This window comes from Phyllobates terribilis, unplaced genomic scaffold (genome assembly GCF_046119375.1).
Source record: "Phyllobates terribilis strain yellow unplaced genomic scaffold, ASM4611937v1 Scaffold_1__5_contigs__length_1240528914, whole genome shotgun sequence".
NCBI lineage: Eukaryota > Metazoa > Chordata > Amphibia > Anura > Dendrobatidae > Phyllobates > Phyllobates terribilis.
This window is the reverse complement of record NW_027362761.1, coordinates 305,136,534-305,156,159: the sequence shown is the minus strand read 5'-3', so window position 1 is coordinate 305,156,159 and position 19,626 is coordinate 305,136,534. Positions and strand designations below refer to the sequence as shown.

General features: G+C 45.2%; 1 long non-coding RNA gene across 1 annotated transcript in view; it reads right to left on the bottom strand.

Annotated features, from left to right (window-relative positions):
- LOC141166963 (uncharacterized) overlaps positions 1 to 19,626 on the bottom strand; it is a 68,333-nt gene that overhangs the window by 36,533 nt on the left and 12,174 nt on the right. Inside the window, exons 2-4 of the long non-coding RNA XR_012251372.1 lie at positions 790 to 864; positions 638 to 702; positions 427 to 516 (exon numbers count right to left, since the gene is read on the bottom strand). This is a non-coding gene — a long non-coding RNA (uncharacterized lncRNA). The remainder of the gene's footprint in view (positions 1 to 426; positions 517 to 637; positions 703 to 789; positions 865 to 19,626) is intronic.

Genomic DNA, 19,626 nt, shown 5'->3' with positions numbered 1-19,626 from the left:
GCAATTTCACATAAAAAAAATAATCATGTTGGATTAAAAAATAATCATGTTGGATTAAAAAATATTTATCCTGACTAAATACTGAAAATAATAAACCCAAGGTTTTGTACTGCATGCATACAGACAAGCTGTCACGATTTCAGAAAAAGACAAGGATAGCACATCCACATTTTATACACTGGTCTATTGCTATGAAGCACATTTTTAAAAAATGAACATGAGGTTTAAAATTCACATTTTATCAAACAAAATACGAAAGTAAGGATAGGAGTCAAGAAGGGGCAGAGTGGAGAAGATGTCTGCAGAGAGGAGCAGAAAACAAGAGAGAGGTCTGAAATGGCAGTGGAGGAGCGAGCACAGGTCAGGTGAGACCACACAGAAATTGGCAGCATATAGACCCCGTAAACGCCACGGCAGTGAACTTACCCTTGTTAAGCTATGTGTTCTGTGTAGGCATCCGTTTGGCTTATATGACGGGATGTATGCATAGTAAACTGCACTTTTCCAAACAATCCACTGAAAAACATATACCTTCTATAACACTTGATTCGAATGGAGACAAAATCCATCCATAAAAGGCATTATTTACGCTAAACGGGTGTCTAAATGAAAACTAATGATAAAAAGTGACACTTACCAAACACTGATGAACAACGGTCCATGTTTTTACATATGAGACAGACATCTCCTTGGAGCCTAAGGCTGAATTTACATTTAGGTATGATTTAGTTTAGTTGTGATCTCATTTTTCTGTTCGGACATAGGAGCAGAAAAACAATAATCACTTACCAGTAATTGGATTTTCCAGAACCCGTGACCGCACCCCAGAAATGGAGAGAATTTGTGCCTTCAAGGATAGGAAACCTACAGAATAAAATGGAGGAGCCTCTGCATCAGTTGTTTCAGGGCATGAAAGGACACACCCATTTGGTAGATATACTTTATATACAGTGGTGGCCAAAAGTATTGGCACTCCTGCAATTCTGTCAGATAATACTCAGTTTCTTCCTGAAAATGATTGCAATCACAAATTCTTTGGTATTATTCTCTTCATTTAATTTGTCTTCAATGAAAAAACACAAAAAGAATTGTCCTAAAGCCAAATTGGATATAATTCCACACCAAACCTAAAAAAGGGGGTGGACAAAAGTATTGGCACTGTTTGAAAAATCATGTGATGCTTCTCTAATTCGTGTAATTAACAGCACCTGTAACTTACCTGTGGCACCTAACAGGTGTTGGCTATAACTAAATCACACTTGCAGCCAGTTAACATGGATTAAAGTTGACTCAACCTCTGTCCTGTGTCCTTTTGTGTACCACATTGAGCATGGAGAAAAGAAAGAAGACCAAAGAACTGTCTGAGGACTTGAGAAACCAAATTGTGAGGAAGCATGAGCAATCTCAAGGCTACAAGTCCATCTCCAAAGACCTGAATGTTCTGTGTCTTCCGTGCGCAGTGTCATCAAGAAGTTTCAAGCCCATGGCACTGTGGCTAACCTCCCTAGATGTGGACGGAAAAGAAAAATTGACGAGAGATTTCAACAAAAGATTGTGCGGATAGTGGATAAAGAACCTCGACTAACATCCAAACAAGGTCAAGCTGCCCTGCAGTCCGAGGGTACAACAGTGTCAACCCGTACTATCCGTCGACGTCTGAATGAAAAGGGACTGTATGGTAGGATACCCAGGAAGACCCCACTTCTTACCCTGAGACATAAAAAAGCCAGGCTGGAGTTCTTCCATTTTGGAAGAATGTTCTCTGGTCAGATGAGACAAAAGTAGAGCTTTTTGGGAAAAAGTATCAACATAGAGTGTACAGGAAAAAAAGAGGCATTCAAAGAAAAGAACACGGTCCCTACCGTCAAACATGGTGGAGGTTCCTTGATGTTTTGGGGTTGCTTTGCTGCCTCTGGCACTGGACTGCTTGACCATGTGCATGGCATTATGAAGTCTGAAGACTACCAACAAATTTTGCGGCATAATGTAGGGCCCAGTGTGAGAAAGCTGGGTCTCCCTCAGAGGTCATGGGTCTTCCAGCAGGACAATGACCCAAAACACACTTCCAAAAGCACTATAAAATGGTTTGAGAGAAAGCACTGGAGACTTCTAAGGTGGCCAGCAATGAGTCCAGACCTAAATCCCATAGAACACCTGTGGAGAGATCTCAAAATGGCAGTTTGGAGAAGGCACCCTTCAAATATCAGGGACCTGGAGCAGTTTGCCAAAGAAGAATGGTCTACAATTCCAGCAGAGCATTGTAAGAAACTCATTGATGGTTACCGGAAGCGGTTGTTCGCAGTTATTTTGGCTAAAGGTTGTGCAACCAAGTATTAGGCTGAGGGTGCCAATACTTTTGTCTGGCCCATTTTTGGAGTTTTGTGTGAAATGATCAATGATTTGATTTTGCTTCATTCTCTTTTGTGTTTTTTCCTTGCAAGCAAATTAAATGAAGATAATAATACCAAAGAATTTGTGATTGCAATCATTTTCAGGAAGAAACTGAGTATTATCTGACAGAATTGCAGGGGTGCCAATACTTTTGGCCACCACTGTATATATCACATACTAGGTGGTGGCCCGATTCAAACGCATCGGGTATTCTAGAATATGTATGCGGCCGATTGGCGCAATCAGCAGAGCGGTGTTTAAATTTGGCGCCAAAATCGCTGATTGGTCGCGGCCGGCGACCGCAACCAATCAGCAAAGCGGTGTTTAAATTTGGCGCCAATATCGCTGATTGGTCGTGGCCAGCGGCCACGACCAATCAGCACAGCAGTGTTTAAATTTGCCACCAATATCGCTGATTGGTCGCGGCCGGCGGCCACAACCAATCAGCACAGCGGTGTTTAAATTTGGCGCCCATACCGCTGATTGGTCGCGGCCAGCGGCCACGACCAATCAGCACAGCGGTGTTTAAATTTGGCGCCAATATCGCTGATTGGTCGCGGCCGCCACCAATCAGCAGAGCGGTGTTTAAATTTGGCGCCAACATCGCTGATTGGTCGCGGCCGGCGGTCGCGACCAATCAGCGAATCGTATTAATGAGGATCGGGGAGCGGAGCTGCGTGTGCGGGTACTTCCGCTGAAAGCAGCCGAAGCATCCAGAGCGGCGGCGCCGCTCCCCGGTCCTCCCTTCACACTTGCCGTCGGGAAATCAGCGGCCCTAGCCACTGATCTCCCGACGGTAGCCGCATGGAGGTCAGCGGCGCCGCCGGTCGGGGTAGTTCTGCTGCGAGCAGCCGGGAGATGACCTCCGTGCGGCAGATGAGCCGCTAACGGCCGCCATCTTTTTCTTAAATCCCGCGTCGCTGATTGGCCGCGGCCGGACCAATAAGCGACGCGGGATTTCCTGGACAGACAGACAGACGGGATAAGACGATTATATATATTAGATATACAGTGGGGAAAATAAGTATTTGCTCCACTGCCAATTTTGCAAGTTTTCCCGCCTACAAAGAATGGAGAGGGCTGTAATTTTTATTGTAAATACACTTCAACTGTGAGACAGAATCTAAAAAGAAAAAACTGAAAATCACATTGTATGATTTTGAAATAATGAAATTGCATTTTATAGCATGAAATAAGTATTTGCTCACCTACCAACCAGCAAGAATCCTGTCTCTCACAGACCTGTTAGTTTTTCTTTAAGAAGCCCTCCTACTCTACACTCATTACCTTATTAATTGCACCTGTTTGAACTCGTTACCTGTATAAAAGACACCTGTCCACACACTCAGTCAATCACAATTCAACCTCTCAACCATGGCCAAGACCAAAGAGCTGTCAAAGGACACCAGGGACAAAATTGTAGCCCTGCACAAGGCTGGGATGGGCTATAGGACAATAGACACAATTATTAGAAAATGGAAGAAACAGAAAATGACTGTTAATCTTCCTTGGTCTTGGGCTCCATGCAAGATCTCACCTCGTGGGGTAAGGATGATTCTGACAGAGGTCAGTAATCAGCCCAGAACTACACGGGAGGACCTGGTCAATGACCTGAAGAGAGCTGGGACCACAGTCTCAAACATTACCGTTAGCAACACATTACGTTGCCATGGATTAAAATTCTGCAGGCATGTAAGGTCCCCCCTTCCTGATCACGCCAGCATATGTCCAGGCCTGTTTGAAGTTCACCAATGGCCATCTGGATGATCCAGAGGAATGAGAGAAGGTCATTTGGTCAGATAAGATCAAAATAGAACTTTTTGATATCAACTCCACTCGCTGTGTTTGGAGGAAAAAGAAGGATAAGTACAACCCCAAGAACACAGTCTCAACCGTGAAGCATTGTGGGTGAAACATCATACTTTGGGGGTGATTTTCTGCAAAGGAGACAGGACGACTGCACCATATTGAAGGGAGGATGGATGGGATCATGTATCGTGAGATTTTGGTCAACAATCTCCTTCCCTCAGTAAGAGCATTGCAGATGGGTCGTGGCTGGGTCTTTCAGCATGACATTGACCCAAAACACACAGCCAGGGCAAGTAACGAGTGGCTCTGTAAGAAGCATTTCAAGGTCCTGGAGAGGCCTAGCCAGTCTTCAGATCTGAACTCAATAGAAAATCCCTGGAGGGAGCTGAAACTCAATGTTACTGCCCCGGGTGTGTCAGATGTGATAGACAGTCGCTGTGCATCTGGCTGCAGAAGGTCACTGTGTTTGGCATTGCAGACGTCTTCCTAAATCCTTCTTACTTTTGGACCCAGCGGCAACCTCCCTCCTGGTCTGATGACACACCTGGTCTGGGTGTTTATAAACTCTCAGTCTGCTGCAGGGAGTCGCCAGTGATATTCACATTTCCCCTTTGTGAAGGCTTGGAGGTACAGCAGTCGGCTAGTTTCCTCTCTGGTGCCCTTGGAGGCCGTTTGGTGTTATCCCTCTGGTGTCTGCTCTAGCTAAGTTTTCCCCCTTTTTTGTCTCCTTTGTTGTCTTTAGTTTATAGTGGGGATTAACCAGTGCTCACCCCCCCCCCCTATCTAGGGCCTAGCTCTAGGGATATACAGGGATATACAGGGCTTAGGTTTCCTGCTCGGCGATTGGTGTGGAACCTATATAGGGATGGTAACGTAGGCAGGGTGTCATTAGATCTGCCTAGGGGTCTCCACTCCCCATTTCCCTAGTGTCTGGGCTTCCTTCCCCTCATCCCTTTGTTTTGCACTTAGTCTTAGTCTTTCCTAGTGCGTGACATTATCACCGGCCGTGCATATATTTTTTTTTTTATATATATAAACGGACACGTGTTTTTTTTCGGGTGTGGTTGTTCTTTTTTCTTGCTTCATGGATTCCATTGCTGAGCTGTCAAAGCAGCTGCACAGGCTGTCTATGGAGGTGATTGACCACCGCTACGAGGTTCAGCAGCAGCTGCTGCAGGTCCCTAATGTTGGGGTCTCTGCAGGTAGGTTGGTCCAGCTTGAACCCAAGGTTGCCCTCTGACAGGTTTTCTGGAGGTAGGGACAATTTTTTTGTGTTCAAGGAAGCTTGCAAACTGTATTTTAAACTTCGCCCTTACTCTTCCGGAGGTGAGGAGCAAAGAGTGGGAATTGTGATCTCACTGCTGCAAGGAGATCCTCAATCCTGGGCTCTCAATTTGCCACAGGGTTCGGTTTGTCTCCAGTCTGTGGAGGGGTTTTTCGGGGCTCTAGCCCTCATTTATGATGACTCTGACCGAACCTCCTTGGCTGAGGCCAAGTTGTGTCGCCTTCTTCAGGGGAATCAGTCAGTGGAGACGTACAGCTGCAAATTCCGCAGATGGGCGTCTGATACAAAATGGAATTACCCAGCTCTTAGAAGTCAATTTTGTCACAGCCTTGCTGAAAAGTTGAAAGATGCTTTGGCAGTGTATGAAACCCCAGAGTCCTTGGAGGCAGCCATGTCGTTGGCTATACGTGTTGATAGACGCCTTCGGGATAGGTGGGTGAGACCACCTTCTCCGGAGCCTTCTTTTCGGGGTGGTGCTCCTTTGCTGGGGGGGCAGTCTGGCTGTGAACCAGTATGGGGGGGTGGTGGAGGATCCCATGCAATGAGGGGGGGGCCTCTGCATCATACATTTACCCGGAGATATGCAAAACGAAGGGCGTGTGGTTTTTTTGTGGAAAAAAGGGACATTTTATTGGGGCCTGTCCTTTGATTCCTAAGCAAAAGGAAACTCAATTAACCCTTGGTAGTCTGGAGTTGGATAAGCAAGGAGTGCATTTATCATCAACCTGCAGTTCCCGGTTTGTCCTGACAGCAGAGGTGGTGCTAGAGTGCAAAACCGAGAAAATTTCTGGAGTTTGTTGACAGTGGAGCTGGAGTCAGCATGGTTGATGCTGAGTTTGTGAGAACTCATGGTCTTGCTTGCTGTACTTTAGCTAAGCCCATTCCCATCTTCGCCATCGACTCAGCGCCACTTGCACAGAGAGCTCTGACTCAGATTGTACATGGTGTAAAACTGAGGGTGGGGTCGGTCCATTGTGAGAGAATTCCTTGCTATGTCCTGGATGGTCTTCCCACCCCAATTGTTTTGGGTCTACCCTGGTTGGTGAAACATAATCCATTGGTGGATTGACAATCCAGGGAGATCATTGAGTTAGGAGATTACTGCCATGACAACTGTTTAAATATTTCCCTTTCTACAGTCTCTACAGAGACCTTACCTGCATTTTTGTCTGGTTTTTGAGGACGGTTTTTCTGAGAGGGGGTGTCAGGATTTGCCTCCTCATCCTGCATATGACTGTCCTATTAACCTGACCCCCGGAGCTAAACTACCAAAGTCCAGACTGTATAATCTTTCTGGCCCTGAGAGACAAGCAATGAAGGATTTCATTGCGGAAAGTCTGGAGAAGGGACATATCAGACCCTCATCTTCGCCCTTGGCAAAAGGGTTCTTCTTCATGAAGAAAAAAGATGGTCTACGTCCCTGTTTAGATTTTCGGGAATTGAATCAAATTACCATCCGGGATTCATACCCTCTTCCTCTGATTCCAGATTTGTTCAGCCAGGTTGTGGGAGCTAAGGTGTTTTCCAAGTTGGATTTAAGGGGAGCCTACAATCTGGTTAGAATCAGAGAGGGGGATGAATAGGAAACAGCGTTCAATACCCCTGAAGGGCATTTCAAGAGTCTGGTTATGCCTTTCGGTCTGACAAATGCACCTGCGGTGTTCCAGCATTTCATTAATGGTATTTCCATCATTTGGTGGGCAGCTTTGTGGTGGTCTATCTGGGTGATATTTTGGTTTACGCACCTGATTTTGAGACACATCGGGGGCATGTTAGACAGGTGCTTCAGATATTAAGGGATAAACTATATGCCAAACTAGAAAACCGGAATTAGTCTTACCGGTAATGATGTTTCCAGGAGTCCACGTGACAGCACCATAGGAGGAGTAATCCCATATCCTGTGTAGGGACAGGAAGCACAAGAGGTTAAAAACCCTCCCACCCCCAACCTCCTCAGTGATTTTCCAAGAACCACATTGGCTGGGTACAACAAAATTTTATTTTAGACTGCTTAGACATATGTTAGAGTCACATACAGTAGCAATATAGGGAGGGAAATAAGGGTGCTGTCATGTGTACTCCTGGAAACATCATTACAGGTAAGACTAATTCCGGTTTTCCAGTACGTCCCCATGACAGCACCATAGGAGTATACCCAAGAACTCATAGCCTATGGTGGGATAACAACCTGAAGTACTTTCCTACCAAACGCAGATCTCTGCTATGAGAGAATATCTAGCTTGTAGTGTTTGCAGAAAGTAGTATGTCCTGACCATGTGGCTGCGGTACATATTTGTTCAATGGTAGCCCCTGCTCTAGTTGCCCATGAGGTGGAAATTGCTCTGGTGGAATGGGCTTTGATAATTTCAGGGGGAGGCTGTCCTTCTGAAAGATATGCTAGATTAATCATGGATGTGACCCATCTAGCTAAGGATGGTTTTGAAGCCTTCCTGCCTCTATTTTTCCCCCAAACTGTAAAAAAAGATTAGAGTCTAATCTCCAGTTCCGAGTGGCTTTCAAATAGGCCAACACTGCTCTGCGGACATCGAGATGGTGGTAACTCTTCCTCCCTCTGATTCCTAGGGTTTTCACAGAATGATGGAAGAACCACTTCTTGGTTTAAGGTCATCGATGACACCACCTTCGGGGAGAAACTTGGATCCAGCTTCAGAATGATGCAATCATCCCGAATCTGCATACAAGGCTCGACAACAGATAGAGCCTGGATTTCACCCAACCGTTTAGCCGTGGTGATTGCCACCAAGAAGACAGTTTTCAGAGTCAAGTTCTTTATTCCCAATTCATTAACTGGGCCGAAGGCAGGTTTGCAAAGGACTCTCAGGACAAGATTCAGATCCCACGGAGGGGAAGAAATTCTCTGGGTAGGCCAGAGTCTCTGGATTGCCTTGACAAACCTGATTATCCAGGGATGCGAGGACAATGATGTGACGAAGAAAGCACTTAGTGCCGCAATCTGCACCTTCAAGGTACTTGGTCTAAGACCTGCGTCAAATCCCGCCTGCAAGAAATCAAGGATCGCAGGGATGTGTGGCTGAGAGGTGTCTACAGTCCTGTGGAACTGACAAAAGGTCCTCCAGACTTTTTTATATATGGCCTGGGTTACAGGTTTTCTACTAGCCTGCATAGTCTGGATCACTCTGGCGGATAAGCCCTTGTTCTTCAGGATCTCCCCTTCAGAAGCCAGGCTGAGAGCTGGAGTTGTTGAAGATTCTGATGCAACAGTGGACCTTGCGTCAGAAGATCTTCCTGGAATGGTAAAACGATTGGGTCTTCCAACGCTTTGGAGAACGAACCAAAAGACGGATGTCTCCCAGTACAACAAAAAAAAGGAGAACACCCAACAGAGGAGGATGTATGATTGTTAAGAGCAAATTCTGCGAGAGGCAGAAACTCCGACCACACCTCTTGATTATCCGACACAAAACAACGCAAAAACTGCTCAACATCCTGGTTCTTTCTTTCAGTCTGTCCATTAGACTCAGGATGATAACCAGACGAAAATGACAAATGGACTCCCAACCTGACACAAAAAGCACGCCAAAAGCGAGCCACAAACTGAGGTCCTCTATCAGAAACAATATCCGTGGGAACGCCATGGAGCTTGACAATCTCCTTAACAAACGCCTTAGCGAGTGTCTTGGCGCAGGGCAACTTAATGAATGGAACCAAATGACACATCTTACTAAAATGATCCACGACCACCCAGATGACAGTAAAACCCTCGGACACAGGAAGATCAGTAATAAAATCCATAGTGAGATGAGTCCAAGGCGCACTAGGAACCTCCAGAGGGCAAAGCAACCCCGCAGCAGGAGTATGTGAGCCTTTGACCTAGTGCATACAGTACACTGACGCACCCACTTGATGACTACCTTCTGCCATCCAGGCCACCAAAAACTGCGACTGATCAGTCTCTTAGTCTCCGAAATTCCTGGATGACCTGCCAACAGAGACTCATTACACTCCACAAACAAATCTCTCCTAAAGGCTCTAGGCACGAACAACCTCCCATGGGGAGTGTTAGATGGAGCATCATCTTGAGCTTTCAGAATCCCATTCTCCAAAACGGAGTCCAAAGCCGCCACCACAACTCCTTTCTGTAAAATGCTCTCCTCCTCCTCGGGACCCACCGTAGGAGAGAAGCTGCGAGATAAAGCATCGGCTTTAACATTCTTAGTACCAGGGATATAGGTAACAAAAAAATGAAACCGAGAAAAAAAAAGTGCCCATCTAGCTTGACGGGCATTCAAGTGCTTGGCAGCATCCAGATAGATCAAATTCTTATGATCTGTGAAAACCTGAATAGGAAATCTAGCGCCTTCCAAAAAATTACGCCAATGTTCAAACTCGAGTTTAATAGCCAGCAACTCTCGATTTCCAACATCATAATTCAGTTCGGTTTCCGAAATTTTTTTCTAAAAGAAGGCACAAGGATGTACTCCACCCATGTTCTCCTGAGACAAAACTGCTCCGACCCCCACCGATGAAGCATCGACCTCGACCAAAAAAGGCTTAGTCTCATCAGGCTGCATAAGGATAGGGGCAGAACTGAACCTCTCTTTGAGATATTCAAACGCTTCAATGGCCTCAGTAGTCCACTGGGCCGTATTCGCACCTTTCCTGGTGAGATTGGTTAGAGGTTTAACAATTACAGAAAAATTCTTAATGAATTTCCTGTAATAATTGTCAAAACTCAAAAATCTCTGTATAGATTTCAAACCAATAGGCCTAGGCCATTCCTGCACAGCCTGAACCTTCACAGGGTCCATCTCAAAGCCCTCGCTGGAGACAATGTAGCCCAAAAAACTAATTTTCTGCACAGCGAACTCACATTTCTCCAGCTTGGCAAAGAGTGAATTATCACCCAATAACTGCAAAACTTCACGTACACTCTGCCAATGGGACTCCAGATCTGGTGAATAAATCAAAATGTCATCCAAATACACAACCACATTCTTACCAATCAGAGGTCTCAGGATGTCATTAATAAGGTTCTGAAAAAATGCAGGTGCATAGGTAAGACCAAAAGGCATCACCAGATTCTCAAAATTACCTACTGGAGTGTTAAAAGCAGTTTTCCATTCATCACCCTCCTTCACACGTAACAAATTGTATGCCCCCCGGAGATCAATTTTGGAGAACCACTTGGCTCCCACTAACTGGTTAAACAAGTCAGGAATTAACGGCAATGGGTAGGAATTGCGTACGGTAATCTTATTAATTTCACGAAAATCCAGACATGGACATAAACCGCCGTCCTTTTTTTTAACAAAGAAGAATCCAACTGCCACAGGCGACTTAGAAGGTCTAATGTGACCAGCAGCCAGGCTAGTCTGTATGTACTCCTCCAAGGCCTTTCTTTCAGGGATAGTCAGATTAAACAAGCGACTTTTGGGAAGAGTAGCACCCGGAACAAACTCAATGGCGCAATCATAATCCCTATGAGGAGGTAAAACTTGCGACTCCTCCTCAGAAAAAAACCCTCCAAAAATCTTGAATAGGTACAGGTAATTTCACTTTTTCCACAGCCGCAATGCGACCATTACAACATTTATCATAGCACTTCGGACTCCAAGACTTAATCACATTAGTAGACCAGTTCAATAAAGGATTGTGCAGTTCTAACCAAAGCAATCCTAGATCAACTGGAAAGGGTAAATTATCCAAAACAACCAAGTCCAAAATTTCTTGGTGAACTCCATTGATAGTGAGAGGAAATTCAGCAGTCTTGTGAGTAATACATTTCAAAGGAGTGTTATCAATTGCAACCACAGAAATAGGTGATGACAAAGGTTTGGATTTCAATTTAAGGTTTTCCAAAAACCCTTTATCAATCACATGAAGTGTTGAACCACAATCCACAAATACCTGAAATTCAATCAAATCTCCCTGCAGAGTAGTACTCCCAGAAAGAAATACTCCTGCAGAGCGAAAACAAGCTAAACGGGCGTAACTGACCTTTTTTTTCCTTTACTTAAACGACGCTCACAATACTTAATCAAATGGTCACCTTTACCACAATAAAGACACAATCCCTCGGCGAATTTCCGGTCTTTTTCCTGAGAGCGGAGTGACATCCCCCCAACCTCCATCAGTTCCCCACCGTCAGAGCAGATTTTCTGGGGACTAGGACCTGACATTACAGGAGTCTTTACCTCATTGAGCCTGCACCTCAGTCTCCTGTCTATATGAACAGCTAACTGCATAGCTTCCTGCAGAGTCTCAGGTGCAGGGAATGCAATTAGCAAATCCTTAACCCTTTCACTCAGACCAGCAAGAAATAAACATCTCAGCGCCGAATCATTCCACTTAACTTCTGAAGCCCATCTCCTGAAGTGTGTGCAATAATTTTCAACATCATCAGACCCCTGATTCAAACGTCTAAGTTCTGATTCAGCAGATGAGATTCGATCAGGATCGTCATATAATAGCCCCATAGCAGAAAAAAATTCTTCAACAGAACTTAAGCACGGATCATTAGGCTGGAGAGAAAAGGCCCAACCCTGTGGTTCTTTGCGCAAAAGTGACATAATAAAACCAATGCGCTGTGATTCATTCCCAATGGATCTTGGTCTCAAACAAAAAAATAACAAACAAGCATTTTTAAAGGAAAAAAAATCTTGCTGTTTACCATAAAAAACATCAGGCAGTCCTACCTTTGGTTCCACAAAATGCGCTCCAGGACAGCTACTCACGTGTTGCTGAAGCTAGGCCACCTCCAGAGACAATCCCTGCAGGCGTTGAGCCAACTCCTGGACGGAAACCATACTGATCCCCGAATTTCTTTCCTTTTAGTTTTTTTGGGCTGGACTTACTGTTATGATCTGCAACAAGAACTAAGGAAAGATAGGGGAAAGCTGTCCCTACAGTAAGACTAAGCTGAATCCCTACGATGTAGCGGGCTGCCTGTTCCTAGTGAACAGACCCGCCTTCGTCCTCGGCTAGTCTGAACGAAGACCTATAGAATTAAATGATCTCGATGGTCCAGATGGATGGAGTGGAGGATGGCTGGTTGATGGACAACACCATGCAAACACGGCTACGGCGCTAACAAGGAGGAGGTGGAGTAATGTTTTGGGCTGGAATCATGGGGAGAGAGATTGTCGGCCCTTTTAGGATCCCTGAAGGGATAAAGATGAACTCCATAATGTATGTTGAGTTTCTCAAACAGCACTTCCTTCCATGGTTCAAGAAGAAGAACCGTGTATTCCGCAGCAAGATCATTTTCATGCATGATAATGCCCCGTCTCATGCTGCACATAACACATCTGCATCTCTGGTTGCTATGGGCATAAAAGGGGACAAACTTATGGTGTGGCACCCATGCTCCCCTGACCTCAACCCCATTGAGAACCTCTGGAGCATCATCAAAAGGAGTGTCTATGATGGCGGGAGGCAGTTCACATCTAAGCAACAGCTCTGGGAGGGTATTCTCTCCTCATGCAAAACAATTAAAGCAGAAACCATCCAAAACCTGACAAATTCAATGGACGAGAGAGTTCAGAAGCTCCTTTCAAACAAGGGGTCCTATGTGCAAATGTAACATCACCTAGAATAAAGTTTTGAGTTGAAAACTGTTTGATTTCAGTTTGTAATAACCTGCTAATGCTTATAATTTCAAAAATGACCATTTTTATGTTCTTTATTAAAATGAAAAGGTTGAAAACTCTGCTGTGCATAATAATTTGGAACATGCATTTTGAGTGCAGTTTGAGTTTTTTATTTTTTTAAAAATATACTGTTATTATAGGCAGTTTGTACAAAAACCTTTCAATTGTACTCTAATAGTTATTTGACTGGAAAATTACAATGACTGCAATTCATATAGGTAATTTGGGAAAATCTGAAAAAAATATTATTTGCATAATAATTTGGAACACAGTCTATAGGCAGATGGTCACGTGACAGCAAAACACAAGATAGAAAAAACTAACAGGAGGGTTCTAACAGTCATCTAGTACAGGTCCCAATACTCTGAGCCCTGAAAATGGAATGGAGCACAGTTTGTTCTTAGAAGCTGTATCTCCAGACCATGTTTTTAACCAAACAGCTCTACGGGCTGAGTTGGAAAGGGCATTATTTCTGGCCGCAAATCTGACCGATTCCGCCGAAGCGTCGGCCATAAAATTTGTTGCCATTTTTAAAAGGGGCCATGATTGAAGGAGAGATTCCCTTGTGGTGCCATCCCGTAGGTGACTCTCTAGCTCTTCTAGCCAGACTCTCATGGATCTGGCAATAGATGTAGCAGCGATATTAGATTTAATAATTGCCACTGAAGCTTCCCAGGCTTTTTTCAAAAGTCAATCCGCCTTCCTATCCATAGGATCTTTAAGTCCTGACGAGTCCTCAAAGGGGATAGAGGTTTTCTTGACCACCTTTGCCACTGGGACGTCAATTTTAGGAACAGTGTCCCACACGTTGGTGTCCTCTGGGTCAAAAGATAGTCGGGTGCTGAAGTCTCGTGGTATAGAGAGTCTCTTCTCCGCATCCTCCCATTCCTCCAGTATCATCTCCTTCACATGAGCATTAACAGGAAAAAACATGGATCTCTGGGTTCTAAGACCACCAAACATCTCATCCTGAATGTTACAGCTCTTCTCCGTTTCCTCTACTTGCATCGTGTTTCGGACGGCTCGTAGAAGAATATCCATACCATCTGAGTGGAACATATATTTTTTTCTGTTCCCCGCCCTGAGGTGGACTAATGGTCTCACTGTCAGAGTCGCCAGATGGGTCGATTTCACACTCAGAAGATGGTGCTATATCTTCTCTGGGTCTTTTGGGTCCCGGGACATCCTGGACTCCTGAACCTGGGGGCTGGAGAGACGTAATAGAATCCTGAACTTCTTCTTTAATTATACTACGCATCTCATTTAATAAAGCTTCGTGCTCCTCCTTCAGCATGGAGGCTCTACATTCAACACATAGACGTTTTGTATATGAGTCGGGAAGTCTGATATTACAATCCAGGCACCTCTTGGATTTTACTGTGGCCTTTTTCCCCGTATCCTTCTTTTTCTCAGAAGGAGGTGGTAATTGCCCAGAGACATCCTATAAAAAATATGGAGGGCCTGGTAAGCGTAAGCTCCATTAGCCATATAAAAAGGGGTAATGGTACACTTACATGACTGTGCGGCGATCCAGGGAGGGTATCAGGGTGAGACATATCTGCCATTTTGCTGTCAGGGGTGGCCAAGCTGTAAGCCTGTCTTTGATGCTCCCCAGCCCCCCTTCTTATACCTTACTTGGTCGTCCAGTCATTTTCTCCTGCTCCCTGGCGTCTGGTCTAACCGCGGTTTGAATTTCCCGTGCGACCGCCACCAGAAGTCGTCATCTCCGGACTTCCGGTTTCGACGCCGGGCGGTCCTGAAGCCAGGAGAAGCCGGACCCGCCCAGAGCAGGACGCCGAGAGCCCCGGCGATGGGGAAGCGGCACCCGGAGACTCCGGCACACGGAAGGGCTGAGGGACTCCTGACAAGGAGTGTCGGCCCAGAACACGCTTGATAACGGGAAGGAGAGAGCCGTGGCCCCCCCGATCCCCCGGGGTCCCCTGAGGTATATACAGTACAGACCAAAAGTTTGGACACACCTTTTCATTTAAAGATTTTTCTGTATTTTCATGACTATGAAAATTGTACATTCAGACTGAAGGCATCAAAACTATGAATTAACACATGTGGAATTATATACTTAACAAAAAAGTGTGAAACAACTGAAAATATGTCTTATATTCTAGGTTCTTCAAAGTAGCCACCTTTTTCTTTGATGACTGCTTTGCACACTCTTGGCATTCTCTTGATGAGCTTCAAGAGGTAGTCACCGGAAATGGTTTTCACTTCACAGGTGTGCCCTGTCAGGTTTAATAAGTGGGATTTCTTGCCTTATAAATGGGGTTGGGACCATCAGTTGTGTTGTGCAGAAGTCTGGTGGATACACAGCTGATAGTCCTACTGAATAGACTGTTAGAATTTGTATTATGGCAAGAAAAAAGAAGCTAAGTACAGAAAAACGAGTGGCCATCATTACTTTAAGAAATGAAGGTCAGTCACTGCGAAAAATTGGGAAAACTTTGAAAGTGTCCCCAAGTGCAGTTGCAACAACCATCAAGCGCTACAAAGAAACTGGCTCACATGAGGACCGCCCCAGGAAAGGAAGACCAAGTGTCACCTCTGCTTCTGAGGATAAGTTTATCCGAGTCACCAGCCTCAGAAATCGCAGGTTAACAGCAGCTCAGATTAGAGACCAGGTCAATGCCACACAGAGTTCTAGCAGCAGACACATCTCTACAACAACTGTTAAGAGGAGACTTTGTGCAGCAGGCCTTCATGGTAAAATAGCTGCTAGGAAACCACTGCTAAGGACAGGCAACAAGCAGAAGAGACTTGTTTGGGCTAAAGAACACAAGGAATGGACATTAGACCAGTGGAAATCTGTGCTTTGGTCTGATGAGTCCAAATTTGAGATCTTTGGTTCCAACCACCGTGTCTTTGTGCGACGCAGAAAAGGTGAACGGATGGACTCTACATGCCTGGTTCCCACCGTGAAGCATGGAGGAGGAGGTGTGATGGTGTGGGGGTGCTTTGCTGGTGACACTGTTGGGGATTTATTCAAAATTGAAGGCATACTGAACCAGCATGGTTACCACAGCATCTTGCAGCGGCATGCTATTCCATCCGGTTTGCAGTTAGTTGGACCATCATTTATTTTTCAACAGGACAATGACCCCAAACACACCTCCAGGCTGTGTAAGGGCTATTGGACCAAGAACGAGAGTGATGGGGTGCTACACCAGATGACCTGGCCTCCACAGTCACCAGACCTGAACCCAATCGAGATGGTTTGGGGTGAGCTGGACCGCAGAGTGAAGGCAAAAGGGCCAACAAGTGCTAAGCATCTCTGGGAACTCCTTCAAGATTGTTGGAAGACCATTTCCGGTGACTACCTCTTGAAGCTCATCAAGAGAATGCCAAGAGTGTGCAAAGCAGTCATCAAAGCAAAAGGTGGCTACTTTGAAGAACCTAGAATATAAGACATATTTTCAGTTGTTTCACACTTTTTTGTTAAGTATATAATTCCACATGTGTTAATTCATAGTTTTGATGCCTTCAGTGTGAATGTACAATTCTCATAGTCATGAAAATACAGAAACATCTTTAAATGAGAAGGTGTGTCCAAACTTTTGGTCTGTACTGTATATCTTCACACCAGTGCTCCTGCACCAGCGCTCCTCCTATACTCCCTGTCCTGTGTAGTGACAGGAAAAACACTGAGGAGGTTGGGGATGGGAAGGCTTTTAACCTCTTGTGCTTCCTGTCCCTACACAGGATATGGGATTACTCCTCCTATGGTGCTGTCATGGGGACGTACTGGAAAAGTGTGTTTTTGCCGTCCAGGAGGTGCAGTTTTTGGGGTACCTGTTGTCATCTTCGGGTTTTCGGATGGATCCGGAGAAGATCCGTGCTGTCTTTGATTGGGACCTTCCCGAAAACCTGAAGGCTCTACAATGTTTTTTGGGCTTTACTCATTTTTACCGGAAATTCATCCAAAATTATTCAGTGAAACCCCTCACTGACATGACAAGGAAGGGGTCTGATTTTTCCAAATGGTCGGATGCTGCCCTGCACACTTTTTCCTCCCTTAAGAGCTGTTTTGCCACGGCACCTATACTCAGCCAACCCAATGTTTCCCAATCCTTTATTGTGGAAATTGATGCGTCACAGGTAGTGGTTGGGGCTGTGTTGTCTCAGGGTCCGTCCCCTGGTAAATGGCGTCCATGCGCCTTCTTTTCTAAGAAATTATCTTCGGCTGAGAGAAATTATGATGTGGGTAATAGGGAGCTTTTGGCGATCAAATTGGCATTTGAAGAATGGCAACATTGGTTGGAGGGGGCTGTCCAGCCTATTACTGTTATCACTGATCATAAGAACCTGTCATATCTTCAATCGGCTAAACGTCTCAACCTAGGCAAGCTGGATGGTCCCTGTTTTTACTAGGTTCAGTTTTGTTGTCACTTTCCATCCAGGGGTCAAAAATGTCACGGCTGATGCTTTGTCCCAGAGCTTCCCTGGTGTTTGTAACCATGAGAATCCTGCCCTGATTTTACAGAATGGGGTAGTCATTTTTGCATTGTACCCTGAACTGGAGGGTGAGGTGTTGGAGGCCCAAGGGGACGCCCCTACCTCCTGCCTTTCAGGAAGGTTATTTATACCATCTAATCTGCGTCGCAAAGTAATTAAGGAACATCACAACTCGGTGCTTGCTGGTCATCAGAATTTGGAGACTTACCTCAGGTGTTTGTCTATGAAAATCAGGAGAATTGGGCAGCCTACTTACTGCTCGCAGAATTTGCTATTAATAATCATTGCTGAGAATCTATCGGCAGGTCACCGTTCTTTGGTACATACGGTTACCATCCACAGTTTGATACTTTTAGTGGGGGAGGGGCTTCGGTAGTTCCTGTGGAGGAACATTTTGCTTCGTCGCTTTCCTCGGTGTGGTGAGGTGTTCTGAGTAATTTGAAGATCATGACAGACAGGTATAAACGTATGTCTGACAGGAGACGCTTGCCAGGTCCGGACTTGAATGTGAATGACTTTGTGTGGTTGTCTACCAGGAATATCAAGTTGAAGGTTCCTTCTTGGAAGCTGGGACCTAGATTTATTAGTCTCTATAAAATAACCGCATTCATAAACCCAGCAGTGTTTTGTCTCGAGCTACCTCAGGCCCTTAACATCCACAATGTCTTTCACAGGTATCTGCTCATGAAATATGTCAAACCTCTTGAGTCCTCACCCCTACCGCCGCCCCCAATAATGGTTGATGGTAATCTGGAGTTTCAGGTTTCGAGGATTGTAGATTCTTGTCTCCAACGTCATTCCCTACAATACTTGGTGCACTGGAAGGGTTATGGTCCAGAGGAAAGGATGAGGATTTCAGCATCAGAGGTGAATGCCCCTAGGCTGGTTCATTCATTCCACACCGCTTATCCTGAGAAACCTGGTCCTGAGTGTCTGGAGGCCACTTGTAGAAGGGGGGTACTGTCACGGGTGTGTCAGATGTGACAGTCACTCCGCATCTGGCTGCAGAAGGTCACTGCGTTTGGCATTGCAGACATCTTCCTAAATCCTTCTCACTTTTGGACCCAGCAGCAACCTCCCTCCTGGTCTGATTGACACACCTGGTCTGGGTGTTTATAAACTCTCAGTCTGCTACAGGGAGTCGCCAGTGATATTCACATTTCCCTTTGTGAAGGCTTGGAGCTACAGCAGTCGGCTAGCTTCCTCTCTGGTGCCCTTGGAGGATGTTTGGTGTTATCCCTCTGGTGTCTGCTCTAGCTAAGATTTCCCCCTTTTTTGTCTCCCCTGTCTTTAGTTTATAGTGGGGACTGAAAAATGCTCACCCCCCCTCCCTATCTAGGGCCTAGCTCTCTAGCTCTAGGGATATACAGGGCTTAGGTTTCCCGCTCGGCGATTGGTGTGGAACCAATATAGGGATAGTAGGGTTGGCAGGGTGTCATTAGATCTGCCTAGGGGTCTCCACTCCCCCTTTCCTTAGTGTCTGGGCTTCCTTCCCCTCATCCCTTCGCGTTGCACTTAGTCTTTCCCACACTGTGCGTGACAGTTGCCCAGCGACAGCCCCGAAACCTGAAAGGTCTGGAGAAGATCTGTATGGAGGAGTTGGCCAAAATCCCTGCTGCAGTGAGAACTAAAGGAAACATCTGAACTCTGTAATTGCAAACAAAAGGTTTCTGTACCAAATATTAAGTTCTGTTTTTCTATTGTATGAAATACTTATACCATGCAATAAACTGCTAATTAATTATGTAGAAATCATACAATGCGATTTTCTGGATTTTTTTTAAGATTCTGCCTCTCATAGTTGAAGTGTACCTACGATAAAAATTACAGACCTCTCCATTCTTTGTGGTGGGAAAACTTGCAAAATCGGCAGTGTATCAAATACTTATTTTCCCCACTGTATATATATCACCATAAAAAGGAACATAAAATTTGTTTTGCAACACTGCATGAACAAACCCTCAAATAAGGACCGGTATATGACCCATTAACGTATTTTCCTTTCACCCATAACAACACCCCAGAGAAAGTAGAAGAGAAACC